This window comes from Psammomys obesus, unplaced genomic scaffold, assembly GCF_907164565.1.
Source record: "Psammomys obesus unplaced genomic scaffold, mPsaObe1.curated_primary_1811, whole genome shotgun sequence".
Lineage (NCBI taxonomy): Eukaryota > Metazoa > Chordata > Mammalia > Rodentia > Muridae > Psammomys > Psammomys obesus.
In genome coordinates, this window is record NW_026596240.1 from 1,008,522 (window position 1) to 1,024,909 (window position 16,388).

Below are 16,388 nucleotides of genomic sequence, written 5' to 3' on the forward strand. Positions count from 1 at the left end.
CATCTCTTCTGTGGAGATGTGGAATGTATCCCATCTTGGGCTTGGCCTGGATATTGCATGAGTTATTGTCTGAAGCGCCCTGTGGCCGTCAGTCACGAACCCACAGTTTCCATGCTTTGCCCCTGGGCCTTGTAGGTGATGCAAAAGAAGAGTTGATCACAGACAGTACGGAGGACCAGGGGCTGCACCTGAAGTGATCTGCTGGCAGCCTCCCTGTGTTAAGACTAACAGTCTCCCATAATTAACAAAATTAGAGTGCTTTAAAGAATAGAATTTGTTCTCCATGATTCCAGGAGACTAAAGCCCAAAAGGCATGTGCGAGCAAGCATGGGCGTTCAGGTACCATGAGCTTCCATTGGGATCAGAGTTATAGGCAGTTGAGCTATGTGATTTGAGTGCCGGGAATTGAATCCAGGTCTTGTACAAGAGCAGCCAGTGTTAGCTGCGGAAACATCTCCTCCCCCTCCTCTGCATCTGGTGATTGCTTGGAGCTGCATGGTTCTACTCTTCGGCCCTACCATGCCAGGCTTTCTTTCTATGCTTGCCTTTGTGTGTCACCTTCTTTTCTCTCCTTTTTCCTTCCCTTCTTCTTTTCCCCTCCATCTCTTCCTCCTCTCTTCCTTCCAGTGTTGAGGGGTGGAACCTGGGACCTCACATGCGGTAGATGAGAACTTCACCATCTCCAGCTATCCTCTTCCTAGGAGGAGAGGGGCCCGGTCTACACCAGTGAACACTATTCCAGTTTAACAGTTATTTGCCAGTAGATAGGATCTGCATAGACACATTCACTCTATCTTCCTTGCCTCCCATGTGCGAGCGTTTGATACTTTTTGAGCCTCTCTGAGAAGAGAGAGATAACACCAATTGCAAGGCTGGGACTAGACTTAGACACAAACAAACACACTTTATTTCTTAATTGGGGCATCTTTGTTAGGCTCAAGCACCATGTTCTAACTCATCTAATGGTGAGGAAGTGCAGAAAGAGAGAGAACAGGAAGTGGTATGAACAATGAAACAGACCAGCACAGCGTGGCTGATGAGGTTGGCCTTGACCCTAAACATCTTTGCACAGCCCCGAAGGCCTGTTAATAATGTTTGAAAAGAATGATGAGCATTACTTAGGGATAATTTAAAAGTTCACCAAAGCTAGATGTAGAAGTAATCTGCTTATGTTCCTTACGGTGTATGCCTTAGTCTGCTTCAGCTGCTGTAACAAAATACCGTCAACAGCAGGGGCTTAGTCACAGCTTCAGAGGCTTTGAAGCTGAAGATCTGAGTGCTGTTAGAGCCTCTGTCCAAGCATTTCAGCCTTCTCGCTCACAGCTCACAGGTGTCCCACCCTAGTGGAGGGAGTGCTTCGTATCACTCTAGGCTTTCTTTTAAAGGGCACCGACACCCCCCTCCCAAAGTCCCCCTTGCTGCAGCAGTCACCATTTTGAGTGTTAGACTTCAATGTATGAACCTTGGAGACACAAAAGTTCAGACCATTCCATACAGCATTTGCTTGACTTGTAAGGAGATCTGTCTTGGTTTGAGGGATTTTTTTAAGCAGCAGATGTTCGTGATGATGTTGTGAAGGTTGAGGTCCATGATGGCGGCCTCTCTGCTTCTTGCAAATATTTCCCAGACCCAGTTTTAGTATTCTTCCCATTATCTGAAGCAGCATACTTATATTTGTCAGATAGATGACCTATCCTAGGACATAGGGGGAAAAAATTAGCTACTCCTCCTTAGTACATAATATTGTTTTGCCCTTTTATTTGTTTGGTTGATTTTTGATTTTTTGAAAGAGTCTCACTCTTTATCCCAGACTGGCAATCTGCCTACCTTATCAGTGCACACTGCTTCACTGAGCAAAACAAGCACGTCTGTGTGGGACACACATCACTCCTCCCGGAGTCCACCAGCATCTCAGACCTTCCTTATCTAACAGAACAGGAACAAGAGAGTGAGGAGGTTGGACAGGAGCACTGCTAAAGTCTGAGACCAAAAGAGGCTCTTTTAAAAGGAGGACAGCTGTTCTAGAAAGAAGCAAGGTGTGCCATTAGGTCCACCAACACAGTCTCTTTCATTAACTCTAGCACGAGGATCTGAGGTCAGATCCCCAGGACCCATGTAAAAGTTGGGTGTGTCCATGTGCGCCTCTAACCCCAGCATTGTGGGGCACAGAGACAGGAGGATTGCTAGGGTTTACTGAACTGTCAGCCTAGCCTCGCCAAAAATCTGTGAGCGCCTAAGGTGTCCTTCGTGGCCTCTGAACCTGGACACTCTCCCCAAGTGCACACATACGCAAACACCACAGACACATTGCCCCCCCCCCCCACACATACATAATTATCAGCATTTTGGCTGTCATGACATCATCAGGTGATTGGTGAAGGCTACAGAGTACTCCCTAGAATATGGTGCACATGCATATTTACACAAATTTGAGAGGGCTGGCCAGGTGTGTGGAACATTCCTCCAAGGGCAGCCTCACGTGCCCAGCTCCTGCAGGCTCCTGCTCCTGAGAGCCCGAATCCAGGCCGGAGCAGGCAGCATGGCCTAACTGCTGTGTTCTTCGAAGTCTCCAAGGGGAAGTGACTGTCTGTATCCACAACAGACTTCTGAACAGCTCAGAGAGCAACGAGTTGTGTCTTTGGAGTTGCATCCACTTTAGTGAGTGCAAGAGGACAGACAGAGGGGCCTTTCCTCGCTGTCCGGGGTCTGGGTGCAAGTGCTTCCCCCTCTCAATCCAAGCATCTGTCCGGCAAGTATGGCTCTCTCTTGCCACCATGGCCAGCGCTTATTACAGCCAGTTCCAGAAGTCTCAGGTAAGCTTGTCAGTCTCACTTGCCCCTTCGTATAACCGGACGTGCTTATAGAGAACGCGAGGGGTGGGGTGGTTAATTCTGAATCAAAATAACCACTTAAAAAAATGCTGCTATTGGATCTGTGTGTCACTCAGAAAAAGTAAACTGAGACTTAAGCTAACCGTGGAAGGCTGAATTTCAGATTTTACACACTCAGCTTCCTCAGTGTCAGCAGAGTTGTAGGGAGGCATTACCCAACACTCTGCTGCTCCCAGGAGCCAGAGGAGTCTCCCTGATCCTTAGGGACCTCCACTGAGGTGAAGTTGGAGCCTTGACTATGCCACAAAAAATCATTTCAGGAGAATCATAGTAAAGTAAAGTTAATGACTTTATTAACTAGAGATGAGCGACATACAATATACATTTCATATTTAAGCACGGCGTGTAGAAAAAGAGATGCTTAAGAACAGATAATATACACTGAAAACATAGGTGTGGGCTTCTTCAGAAAGAGTTGCATTTGTATGTCTTCACATGGCCATGTGTGGTTCTGTTGCTTTCTGTGTTATGTTGCTGAAAGGATATAATTCATGACAAGATTGAAAGACTAAGCAAAGCTGTACGATTGAGAAAAAAACGAGCTGGTATATTTATTTTCCTTAGCGTAAAACATTTCCTTTTGTAAATTAACTTGTAAAATGTGTTTTCATGACGTGGAAATGAAAATGGAGTGTCAATTCAGTTAAACAGTTAAACGCAAGACACGAAACCTCTGCCCCTGATCAAGGCATTCTAGTTTGAAATGTCTAGGAAGACACACACTATTTGGTTTGTCTGTTGTGTTTTTGACAGGAAGACAAATCTCACAGCAAGGAGCTTCTTTCTCTTCCCACATCCTCTTATTTTTCCTGTGTCTCTCTTTTGTCTCAGAAGTCCTCCATGGTAGGGATGGAGAGAGATCCAGGGCTGAAGAGCATGCACTTAAGTCTGATTCCCAGCAACCACGTGTAGCAGCTCCCAACTGCCTGTGACTCCAGCTCCGGGGGGATCTGATACTTCTGGCCTCTGCAGCCACCTGCACTCATGTGCATGTACACATAGCTAAAAACAATAAAATAGATAGTTTTAAAGTATAAATGGTGATCTTGTTTTTCAAGTAATCACTTAAACTAAATCAACTAAAATAGAAAATCTAAGCCAGAGATGGTGGCTTATACCTCAAATACCAGCACTCACGAGGCTGAGGTAAGAAGATGGCCATGAGTTTGTGGCCATTCTGTGGCCAGCCTCAGCTACAGTGTGAATCTCTCTCCATCTCTGTATCTCTCTGTGTGTGTCTCTGTCTCTCTTGGTTTTTTGAGACAGGATTTCTCTATGTAGCCCTGGCTGTTCCTGGAACTCACTCTGTGGACCAGGCTGGCCTCAAACTCAGAGATTGGCCTGCCTCTGCCTACAAATTGCTGAAAGTAAAGACATGAGCCACCACTCCTGCTGTGAATCCATCTCTAAAAACAAGGTAAAACAGCACTACAGGCAGAGGAAGATACCTCAAGGCTCACCAGCCTAGTGGCCTGCCCAAGGAGGAGCCACTATGATATTCAAGTATGTGGTGGACAAATGGCAGAGAAAGAGAATCATGGGAACAGTTTGAGCATTATGAAGAGAGGTGGAACTGGGGATGCAAGGTTGGAGAGGAACAGCCTGTCTTAAGTAGCCTGCCCTGCCACCTGAGGTCTTGGTAAAGTCCCAGCCCATGCTGTCACTGAGGGTCATGTCTGAGTCTGTGGCTATGCAACAGCAGGGGTCTGTGTGGATGGCTGATGTTTGTGGTTCATGTTGCCAGTAAAGACCATGCAGATGTCCCTGGTCTGGCCCGCCAACTGGGACCATGTTAATGTCCAAGGGCTGTACAGAACTGGCCCTACCAATCATTGGCAGCCTCACACCTAGACTGGACAGCACAATAGAATTGGCCATGGTGGCAGGGCTGCAGATGAGCTCACCCGATGCAAGAGATCAGGAGAGATGTCTGTCCCTGCCCATCGCTGGCTGCAGCATTGGGTGAACTAGTTGGAGCAGTTGTGGAGAGGCACTTGTTTGTCAGGCTGCTTTGTTATTGAGCGCTCAGCAAAAAAGATGTTTTCACTCTGGTCTTCATCTGGAGACAGGAATAGGCAGGATGTCTTGCCAAGTTCACTTCCTTTTGTTTGTGTGAGGATCACAGACAGGTGGTCGAGGTAAACAAGTTTGACTTCTTCATGAACTCCTTCATTGTATCGACATGCTTTGCTCTGACTATAAAAAGGGACTGTGGAATAAACCATTGTGACAGTTTCTACTGGCAGCCCTCTCGAACAGATCCCATGTGTAGTGTGTTGGTTTTTTAAATTTTCTTTCAATCCTCACTCCCAAACTCAGGAACTGTTCCACTCTGCCAGCGGGCTCTGGTAATTTGGTGTCCGAACAGGGATCTTGAGACATGGGGAAGCAGTGAAGAACACCTCAGGTGTTGGTGAGCTTGGGTCATAAAGTAAAGAGAGAAAGGCACATTGAGTAAAATCTGAGCATAAAAATGGGACAAGGCAGTAGCCTCCGGGTCTTTGTATGGAATTTAATTAAAATAGTCTGTATATGTGGCATGGGACTGAGAAAGCAAAACTTTCAGGGTTAGAGAGAAAGAGGAAAAAAAGATGGGAGGCTTCAAGACAAAATAAAATTAAACTATTGGCTCCTCCAGAAGAGTTATATGTCCCTCCTGATGATAATTTCTTGTAGAAAAAGACTTTAAGAACAAGTTAGATCCTGATGAGGTTGCAGAATTAGAGGAAGGACAAGCTAGGCAGAAAGGAGAAGATATAACTGAGTTTTACAGTTTTCCAAATATAGAGCGACCTGATGGACAAAGTCATGTGGTGAGAGTCCATGCTCCTATACCTTTTAAACAAGTAAAAGAACTGAAAACTGCATGCTTTCAATATGGTACTACAGCATCTTTTTTCTCAAGCTCTGTTAGGTCCTTGTCTATTGAGATCTACTGAGGCTCAGTGGATTGGAAGCAATTAGCAAGACAATGTTTAGCAGGAGAAGATCATTTATTGTGGAAGTTAAAATTTGCTGAGCAGTGTCAAGATACAGCTAAAATCACTGGAGATAGAAAAAAAAAAAAAAAAAGAAGCAGCTTCTCAGTTTTTCCAGTAAGAAAGATAATGGTTAATTCTGCCACAAAGCTTCTGTGCTCATAAAAATTGGATTCAACAAATGGCAAGGTGTTTTGTCTGTCTGTCTTGAATATATAAGTTTACCATGTTCAATATGTATTAGTTATAAATTATTGGTCATTGGGTATGTTTAAAATCTGTAACATAATGTTAACTCACTTAAAACCTAGGGTTGAAACCATTTTAAACAACAAATGGATGTTACTCATATCCCAGAATTTGGAACACTAAAATATGTTCATGTAACAGTTTATACTTTTTCAGGATTTATCATGGCAACTCCCTTAGCAGGAGAAGCCACCGAACACATTATAAGTCATTGCTTAAAATGTTTTGCTACAATTGGTATTCCTTCCATTAGAAAGACTGATAATTATACTGCATATATTAGTCAAGATTTTCAGCATTTTTGTACACAAATGAGTATAAATCATAAAACAGGTATTCCATATAATCCTCAAGGTCAAGGAATTCTGGAGTGTACTCTTAAGAACCAATTACAAAAAATAAAAAAGTGGGATTCCTATCCCCAATTCCTAACATGTTTTATTTTCGATTTTTTGAATGTGGATATGCAAGGCTGTTCTGTGGCTGATCAATTGTGCCACCCTAATTCCAAAGATTATTATGCTTAAGTGAAATGAAAAGCTCTGATTACTGGAATATGGTTGGGCCCTACCCTGTATTAATATGGGGAAGAGGGCATGTTTGTGTTTTTCCACAAGATGCAGAAGGAGCCAAGTGGATCCCAGAAAGGTTGGTGCGATTTGCAGGAGATGTTCCCCAGAAGGAGGATGTTCCTGCTGCTGACCATGGTGAATTCTGTCCTGATGATGAACGGAGAACTATATTGGGCTTATGCTCCTGACCCACCTTTGTTTCATTCCGCTCTTGGGAGAAGATGATGTGGAGAGAAATTTCTTAGATACAATGTGACTGGACTTGTTGATCTGGTAACCAGGACAATTCTCAACAAAATCAGGAAGAATGGGAAAAAGAGGACTGACTATGGGACTTTGGTCTGATTTTGGTTTTCACAGATCTATATTTGGAAGCTTGCCACAGAAACTCTTAGAAAGCCCTGTAATTGCCTATGTAAATTCTCCTTATGCTTTGTTGTTTGGAAATGTTAAAATTTTTATACAAGATTCAAACTTTAATGTTTCTTGCCATCAGTGTAAACTAACAAACTGTATTTCTAAGCTTTCAAATAGACAACAGGTTCTGGTTGTTCAACAGCCTTTTATTATGGTCCCTGTGAATGTTTCTCAGGCTTGGTATTCTGATAAGGGGTCATCTCCTAAGTCATATTTGTGGAATGTTATAAGACTTGGCTTATTACTCTTATTAGGAGCATGTCTCCCACCATTGATAACTAAAACCTTCATCAAGGCCTTTTAGAATGTTAAAGTTGATCTGCATAAGATTAAACTCCAGTGTCTACTCTAGCTGAAGTTGGTAGTCAAAGACAGCTAAGATCTCCCTGAAGAATATTCAACCTAAGACAGGGCATGAATGACAGAATTCATGTACCAATGACAGATAGGAATATTCAAGAGAGACAACCTAAGACAGGCACAATTTTCTGCTCCATAGCTCTTAAGTTACTGTCAATTTTAAAAATATAAAAAAGATCTGTGGAAATCCGCTTGTTTGTCAGCCTGCTTTGTATTGAGCTCTCAGCAAAAAACATGTTTTCACCCTGGCCTTCACCTGGAGACAGGGATAGGCAGGATGTTTTGCCAAGTTCACTTCCTTTTGTTTGTGTGAGGATCACAGACAGGTGGTCGAGGTAAACAAGTTTGACTTCTTCATGAACTCCTTCATTGTATCGACGTGCTTTGCTCTGACTATAAAAAGGGACTATTGAATAAACCGGTGCAACAGTTTCTACTGGCAGCCCTCTCGAACAGATCCCATGTGTAGTGTGTTGATTTTTTTAATTTTCTTTCAATCCTCACTCCCCACTCTGTTCAACTCTGCTGGTGGGCTCCAGCAGACAGTGCTGGAAAACTGGCCCTGGTGGTGTGGGTACAGGAGAGCTAACGCGCTGTCCACCTCAGCTACCATCCAGGCCCAGATCCAGGGCTTTGAGTTGGCCCACCCCAACATCTACACCACCTGTGAACTGCTAGAGCATGTGAAGGGGCTGGTCCTGCAGACCCAAAGCTGCAGGATCTCCATGACACAGGGTAACAACAGGATATCTGAGAGGAGTCCCAGTGAGGATCAAGCATTGACGGTGTAGCAGAAGTCAGAGGTCTTGAAACAGACCACTGACTCATTGGAATGAACATTTGCAAGTGAAGATGTGTAGACAAAAAGGCATGCTATGGAACATACCATGATACTACAATTTCCATGACAAGATGTTTTTCATATTTTGTTTTATTTTTTATTTTCTTTTGTTAGGGAGATGGTTGCAAGGGTGGAGGGCAGATACGAAGGGATGGGGAGATGCGTGGGATTGGGGTGCAGAATGTGAAACTCACAAAGAATCAATAAAAGTTAAGAAAAACAAGATGAAACAAAATAAAAAACTAAAAGTATGTTTATAATATAAATAAAGATTGCATTGCTGAAATAATGGTACCTGGTTATTGAATAAACAGTATATTAATAGGCAGTATAGAGGCTCACACATACATATAAAATATATATACTTATATGGGATATTTATGTATAATGTTTATACTTCAAATTTACATTCTATGTAAATGTATTCTATATAAATTCAATTTGTATGTTATATATACAAAAGTATGCTTATTTTATAACATCTATGTAGGCTGGAATTATTTTTTAGACAGACTTCTATGTAGCCCAAGCAGGACTTAAAATATAAGACAAGGATGACCTTGAATTTCTGATCATCTTGTTTCCACCTCCCAGTCTTAGGTGGCTCTGAGGGTCAAACTCAGGGCTTCATGTAGTAAAGCCCTCTACCAGCTATACTCTCAGTCTTGAAAAGTATACTCTTTGGGTTTAATAATCAGATACTTAAATACTTTTGGATGATGCTAGTGATGACAGCTTATATTGAGCTTCAGGGGACACCTCAGAAGAGATCCCATGTTCTTGTGTTACTCAACAAAGCCTTGAACAGACACACATAGATAGTAACAACAAAGAAGGAGATTTATTAAGAAAGTCTACACTTCCAGGGGAGAGGCAGACTGGAACAAAGAGAAAAATACCAGCTCAATGGTCCTGCTGTAGAGAGTTAGGATGTTTGCGGTACCTTAGCACAAGCCGTTTGGTTTCTTAAACTGATTTGCATAATATGGGCTTGTTTTGTACATGCTCTGTTATGTGGTTCCACCTACAACTTCATGCATTGCAGGACTCATTGGGATCTCAAATCTACACCCAGGTGTAGGATAAAAGAGCCATATGCCACCTTCAGACATTCTGGAGTGCTCTGTAGGTGCAGTGGTGTGGGGAAAAAGAGTGGGCACTGGAGAGGGCTTTGTTTTTTTCCCATATGATAATTATGATAAACATGATAATAACTACCTGGGATCCCTTCCATGCTACCTAAGTGTTCTACCACTGACCTACATCCCCAGCCCGAGTGTAGCTGTTCTTAACAAAATAATTTTCTAGCTGGGTGCCGTGGCACACACCTGTAATCCCAGCTCTCTGGAGGCAGAGGCAGGCAGATCTCTGTGAGTTCAAGGACAGCCAAGTGAGTTCCAGACAGCCAAGGCTACACCAAGAAACCCTGTCTCCAAAAAATAATAATAATAATAAAATAAATAATAATAATAATAATAATAATAATAATAAACCCTGTCTCCAAAAAAATAATAATAAATTTCTGTTTTTTACATAACAGTAACTGGGAAGGGGATGAATTTCAGAGGCATTTCCTTCATGTCTTCTCTGCTTCATAGCTGAAGCATCTGATCTCACCTGGACTAATTTTATTTTATCTTACGAACAACCTTGTGAACATTCACAATTTTGTGGCTAAGCTAACTAACTCAGGTTTCAAAAATGCTCAATAGTATTAACTCTTGTGAGACTTTTCTTGGAATAGCATACGTGTTCTTAAATTTGAAAGTTTTCTTTACTTACATTTATTTGTTTGTAGTGGGGGTTCAGGGGGTATGCACGCACATGTGGTCGGAGTACAACTCACGGGAGTCAGTTGTCTCCACGGGGTTCCATTGCCATGTCACCCTGAGCCATCTAACTGACACTGACAGGGTTTTGTCTCTTGAGATCAGGGGTAAGAAGCAGCTGTCCTCTGGTGTGTGAACCCATGACAGCCACAGTGAGCTGCTCACATTTGGAGAACTGTTTGCTCTTCCAGATGTCTGGGTCAGGTTACTGAACAATGAATGGCTTTGAAAGGAATTGACCTTCTTTCTCAGTGGGGCCCTGCCCATAGCAGCTAACCAACGCCCTGGGCCCTCAGGGAGGGAGGGTCACTCTGGACAGCTGTGTGGTGTGGTGGGGTGCTATGTGAATTAGATATTCACCATCAAGACCACAGACACTCTTTGAAGGACATCAGAAAGCTGAGGAGAAGCTAGGGAGACTGCCCAGTTATGAACACGTGGCCCTGAATTTGATGCCCAGAATCCCTATAAAAAGAGTTGTGCGTTAGTTTTCCTCCACCTCCACATGCACGTGTGTCCCCTTCTCTCCCCATGACAAAGAAATAAATGCAATTAAAGAATACCTCTACAAACCTTTACATTATCCAAGAAAAGTCTCAGAAGAATTAACATTAGAAAGAAACTGTAGCTCTTGGAACCTGAGCTAGCTTAGCCACAAAACTGTGAACATGCTTGAAATCCCAGTGCTGAGGAGAGACAGGTGAACCCCTGGGGTTCACTGGCAGGAAAGCCTAGCTGACTTGTTGACTCCCAGGCTAGTGAGAGATCTTGCCTCAAAAACAAAAACAAACAAAAATATGACACAGGACGAGCCACTCCTAAGGTTGATGTTTCGCCTCTAATACACAGATAAGCATGCACAGCTGTTCACACATACGGGGCTGGGCTGGGGGGGAGGGTGAGAAAACCTGTAGTTTGGAGTAATAGAGTGGTTCCTTTCCGCTGGGGCTGCTAACCTTTGGGGATGCAAGTCTGGGCTTCTGCATTTTCTCTCTGTGGCCACCACTTTCACACAAATAAAAATGTCAGAAAGAAAGAACTAAAAGGGTTGATATGGGAGCAGTAAGACATGAGAGTTTGTCACCTGCTGCCTTTCTTTAATTTATTCATTCATTCAGCAAACTTGTGTGGAGCCCTGCCATATGCCAACCACAGGGCCATGAGGTCAGTGAGTAAGAGTGGACGGAGTTCCCTAGCCTGCAGCAATTGAAAGTGGTGTAACTAAATATGAGCCGCTGCAGAAAGCCACCTGTTACGTGAAGGAAATCTCTAGAGAAGAAAAATGGTGTGTTGGCTCTACATAAGGTGTTTGTGTGACTTGTATATGAAGCCAGGGAGATAAGAGGAAGCTCTTCCAGACACTGAGTACAGCCAGGAAAAGCACTAGCTGGGAGCTCCTATTTTGTATATCTTGGGGAAGCAGCATTAAATCCCCCTACAGGAAGGCACGTGCTATGGATCAGAACTCCATTGTATTTAGACAAGATCTTACTCTGTAACACAGGCTTGCCTTGAACTTACTATACAGCTCAGACTATCCTTGAACTTGAAATCTTCCTGCCTGTACCTCCCAAGTGCTGGGGTCATGGCTCAGTTCTCAAGCTCTTCCTTTACTTGTTCCATACTTTCTTTGTTGTTGTTAGTTTGGCTTGGTTTTCGAGATTGGGTTTCTCTGTGTAGCCTTGGCTGTCCTGGACTAAACTTGTAGACCAGGCTGGCCTTGAACTCACAGAGATCCACCTGCCTCTGCTTCCCTGTGTGCTGGGATTACAGGCGTTTGGTGCCACACCCCGCTCCACACTTACTTGTTAAGCTCTGTTCTGTGAAGGTACCGTTTTAAGTACCACGGACTTAGTAATGATCAGAGGAAGAAATACCGGGTAAAGTGTGTCTTTATAAGGTCCCATTGCAGTGGGAGAGACAGAAAGTAAACATAATAAATGAACCAAATACAGTCTGTGCTGTTCCCAGCACTTAGTGCTATGGAGTTGCTAACAAGCAGAGAATCAATGAGGACACCATGGAGTTTAGTTCCTGTAGGCTTCTGGTCACATTTTCATCAACTGGTCAATTTATTCATCTATCCAACAAGTTTCCAGAAGGGTTCCTTGTTCTATTTATTTTCACTTGTTTGTCGTGTGTGTGTGTGTGTGTGTGTGTGTGCATGTGTGTTCGTGCATGTTTCACTGGAGCTTTTAAGGTCAAAGCCTGTGCTCTGGCCATCCCGACAAGCTCGACTCAGTTACCTGTCCCCAATATGCCAATAAAAACATAAGTAATAGAGAAAGGTTGTGAAGGAGATTTATCCAATGCAGCTACCCTTGAGAAGAAGCATACACAAAAGGGCTCGCTGGCCTTCCCCCAAGGCTGTTGCTGGAATACTCATATTGAGGTTTGGCCTTAAACTGGATCAATAGCGCTGCCCATGATCCAGGACTGTCTTTGTTCAGGTCTGTCCCGTAAGGTGGTCTGCACTGTTGTCAGAACTCTGTAAGTCTCTTCCTGGGGGCAAGTTTCTCCTCTGGTCTCACCGGGACTCAGCCCTTACTTTAGGCGTGTGTGTGCTTGGTGCTCATAAAGGCCAAAAGAGGGAACTGGAGCCCCTGGAGTGACAGATGGTTCTGAGTTTCTGTGTGGGTATCTCAAAAAAACTCATTCAATTTCAAGGGAATAGATTTAAACGATAAGCATACATACTCTATAATGGCCGCCGCATGAGGACACACATCCTCTTCACGTTAGGGAGTTTTCTCATGACCTTTCTTGGTGTCTCTCTCCATCCAAAACACCCATGAGCTTTTCATCCTCCTAGCTAGATTTGCCTTTTTAGACTTTCAGGGAAGTGGAATCAACTGCGTGTGCTCTCTTGCTATTTTTTTCATTCTAAACTTTTTGAGGCTCGTTCACATTGTTGCTGACTACTACATTTTCTTCATCTATTCACTGGCTGCTGTTGTTTCATTTCTGTTACCCTGACAAAAACAACCAAGGGGAGAAATGAGCTATTTTTTTTTTTTAAGCTCAGAATTCCAGATCACAGCCTATCATCAGGGGGAAGTCAATCTAGCAGGAACTGGAAGCACCTGGTCAGAGCCACCCACAGCAGCAATGTCTTAGCGACTGTTCTATTGCTGAGATAGACCAAGAATGACCAAGGCAACTTACAGAAGAATTTATTTGGGGGCTACAGTTTCAGGGGGTAAGTCCATCGCCATCATGGGAGGAGCATGTCAGCAGGCAGGGAGGCATAGTGATGGAGCCGTAGTTAAGAGCTCACATCTTGACACAACCATTAGACAGAAAGAGATTCAACTGACGCAAGTCTTTTGAAACTCCAAAACCTGTCTACAATGATACGCTTCCTCCACAAGGCCACACCTCCTTATCATTCCCAGACAGTTCCACCAACTGGGAACCAAACGTTCAAACAGATGAGCCTCTAAGGGTCATTCTTACTTAAGCAAAGAGAGAATGAATGTGTTAGTGCTTGCATTCAGCTCACTTTCTCATTTTTTATACGATTTAGAACCCACGCCTAGCAAATGGTGCTGCCCACCTTTAGGATGGGCCTTCCTGTGTCAGTTAACATCATCAAGAAAATCCACAGATACATTCATAGGACAATCTGCTCTAGACAGTTTCTCACTGACACTGTCTTCCAAGCTGACTTAACTGTGACAAGCTGACATCACACTTCCTGTAGCCATTTGCTCACTCCACGTAATGTGACCGTGAGCCCTCATACATGTCTTTACATGATCGTATTGTTGTCTTTCTCCTGGGTACGTGCTCAAGAGTAGCGCCGCAAAGCAGTGAAGTTTCTTTTTTATACATATTTGTGTATCCTTCGATTTCCACATTTGATGCACCTATTTTGAGTAACAAGAGACTGCTGCTCTGTTTTGCAAGTGATCACAATTCCATCAACAATACATGGCAGCTTCAGGCACCTTTTGCATGTGTCTCTTAGGACTGGCAGTTTCTTTTACTATTAGTTTCTTTTACTGTGTGAGTGGGTGGGCTATCTCACTGTGGTTTTGAAGGGCATTGCTCAGGCCCTAACCTAAGTGGGTAATTTCATTGCTTACCTCCCATAACTACTTTTTGAAGCATATAATAATGTTCTCACACTGTATATTGCTAAATTAAGGCACATAAAGGATCCCTAGGTTGTAGTTTGGCCAAGGTCATAACAAGCATAGTAAATGCCAGAGCCAGACTTCATTCCGGGTGTGTTGAAGCCCAGAGGTCAAGCCCTCAGCTGTACTAGCTTCTCCAGGGTAAATTCTTGGGCTTCACCATGGGTTCTGTGGTGGTTTGAACGATAATGGCCCCATAGGTCCATATATTTGAGTGCCTGATCCCCAGATGGTAGAACATTTTGGGAAAAATCAGGAGATAAGGTCATGTTGAGAAGGTGTCACTGAAATTGAGCTTTAAAGTTTGAAAAGCCCACACAATTTTCAGCCACTTCTCCCTCTTAATATTCATTCCCTCTCTCTGACTCCAACTTGGGGCTAAGAGGTAAACTCAGCTACCATGCCTACCTGCCTGCTGCCATACTTCCCACCATGGTGATCATGGACTCACCCTCTGAGACTGTGAGCAAGGCCCCAGTTAAATGCTTTTTTCTGTAAGTCGCTTTGCCATGGTGTCTCTTCACCTCAACAGAAAAGTGACTATGACATGTCGCAACTCTTTTATAGGAAGCCTGGGGATGGCAGCTGGTCACCTGAGGAGAGGTTCTGCGGCGATGAAGAGGTTAAAGACAGGCTGGAGAAGCTACAATTGACAGTCCATATTAGGGGATGGGCCAGGAGGGTGAGGCCAAAGGTCTCTGGTGCCAACCTCTGTTTTTTCCTGCTAAACCCTACCAACAGGTGCCTTGGAAGCTCTGCCTTCGCCAGCCAGCAGCCCAAGGTTGTCTCTGACCTGCCCCTTCTGCTGACTGAATCCTGCCAGTGCCCTGAGAGGGGCCCCACTGATTCAGGGCACTGTTGCAAGAATCCGGGGTGTGTCTGTGGAAAGACCGTCCTGCTGTCTTGAAGCCTTCTGGAAACAGGTGGGACCTAACTATAAATGGATACAGGTGCTGCTTCTATAAGCGGACAGAGTGCAACCAAAGAGAGCGCAGAACTCTGCAGCAGCAGCAGCAGCAGCAAGGTTCCAACACAACGCTTCTCATTTCAGCAGCTTACCCACGGACTTCATTAGGACGAGACCCAAATCCACAGGCGCTCTGAAACAGGAACCAGCCACCAACCATGATTCATGACTTCAGGGTGAATTCTAAAGGATGTTGACCAGTTCTCAGTCTGTATTGTAGACATCTTCCGTTTTAGGCACAGCCTCTGAACAATACAAATAGAGGTTGTTGTCTAGTGGCCATTGTCCACGCAAGATCTTACATGAACCTCTGTTCTCACCACCATGCAGGCAGTTAATATATTTGAGATAGTATAGGTTGCTCTATCTACTGGCTGCTTTGGAGTAGGTATTCCAATTCTTCAATCTACTTGGTAGAGACTCCAAAATGTTCACTTCATCTGCTCTTGAGAACTGAAAGGCACTTGGTGCCAATGAAGAAAGGTAGTTCATATCAATGAACTTTGTACAGCTGTCTCCCAACTTGGAACTGAGCATGCCCTATGAAAGGTGGCTCCAAAAAATGGTTGTTTTTGGAGCGTGAAAGTGGCTGAGGTGAGGCAAAGAAAGCCAGTACTGACTTCAGTAGTTCTAAGGTCACCCTAAGAGGAGGTTGACTGAGCTCTTGAGATGCTCAGTCACAGTGCTTTATATAGGCTGCCAGCCAAAGGTGGGTCCCAGATTAAAGGCGAATCTTCCCACCTCAAAGATCTGGATTAGAAGTAGGTCTTCCTGCTTCAAATAATTTAATTAGGAAGAAAATCCCCTCATAGTCATTTGGGTTTTAGTTAATTCCAGATGTAATCAAGTTGACAACCAAGAATAGCCGAATGGCTATTAAGATGAATAAAAATAACACACAAGATGATTTGTCTATGGCTTTGGAACATTCCAACTCTCTACAATGACAGAGTTTTACTAAGTCACCCAGCCTTGTAGACTCTTCAACATATGTGTGGCTTTTTGTTCTGGGGACTTTAGTTCACAGACAAAAGTAGAAGTCTCTTCTTTCTGTTTTCAATTCGGAAAGAAGAAAGAAAGAAAGAAAGAAAGAAAGAAAGAAAGAAAGAAAGAAAGAAAGAAAGAAAGAAAGAAAGAAAGAAAGA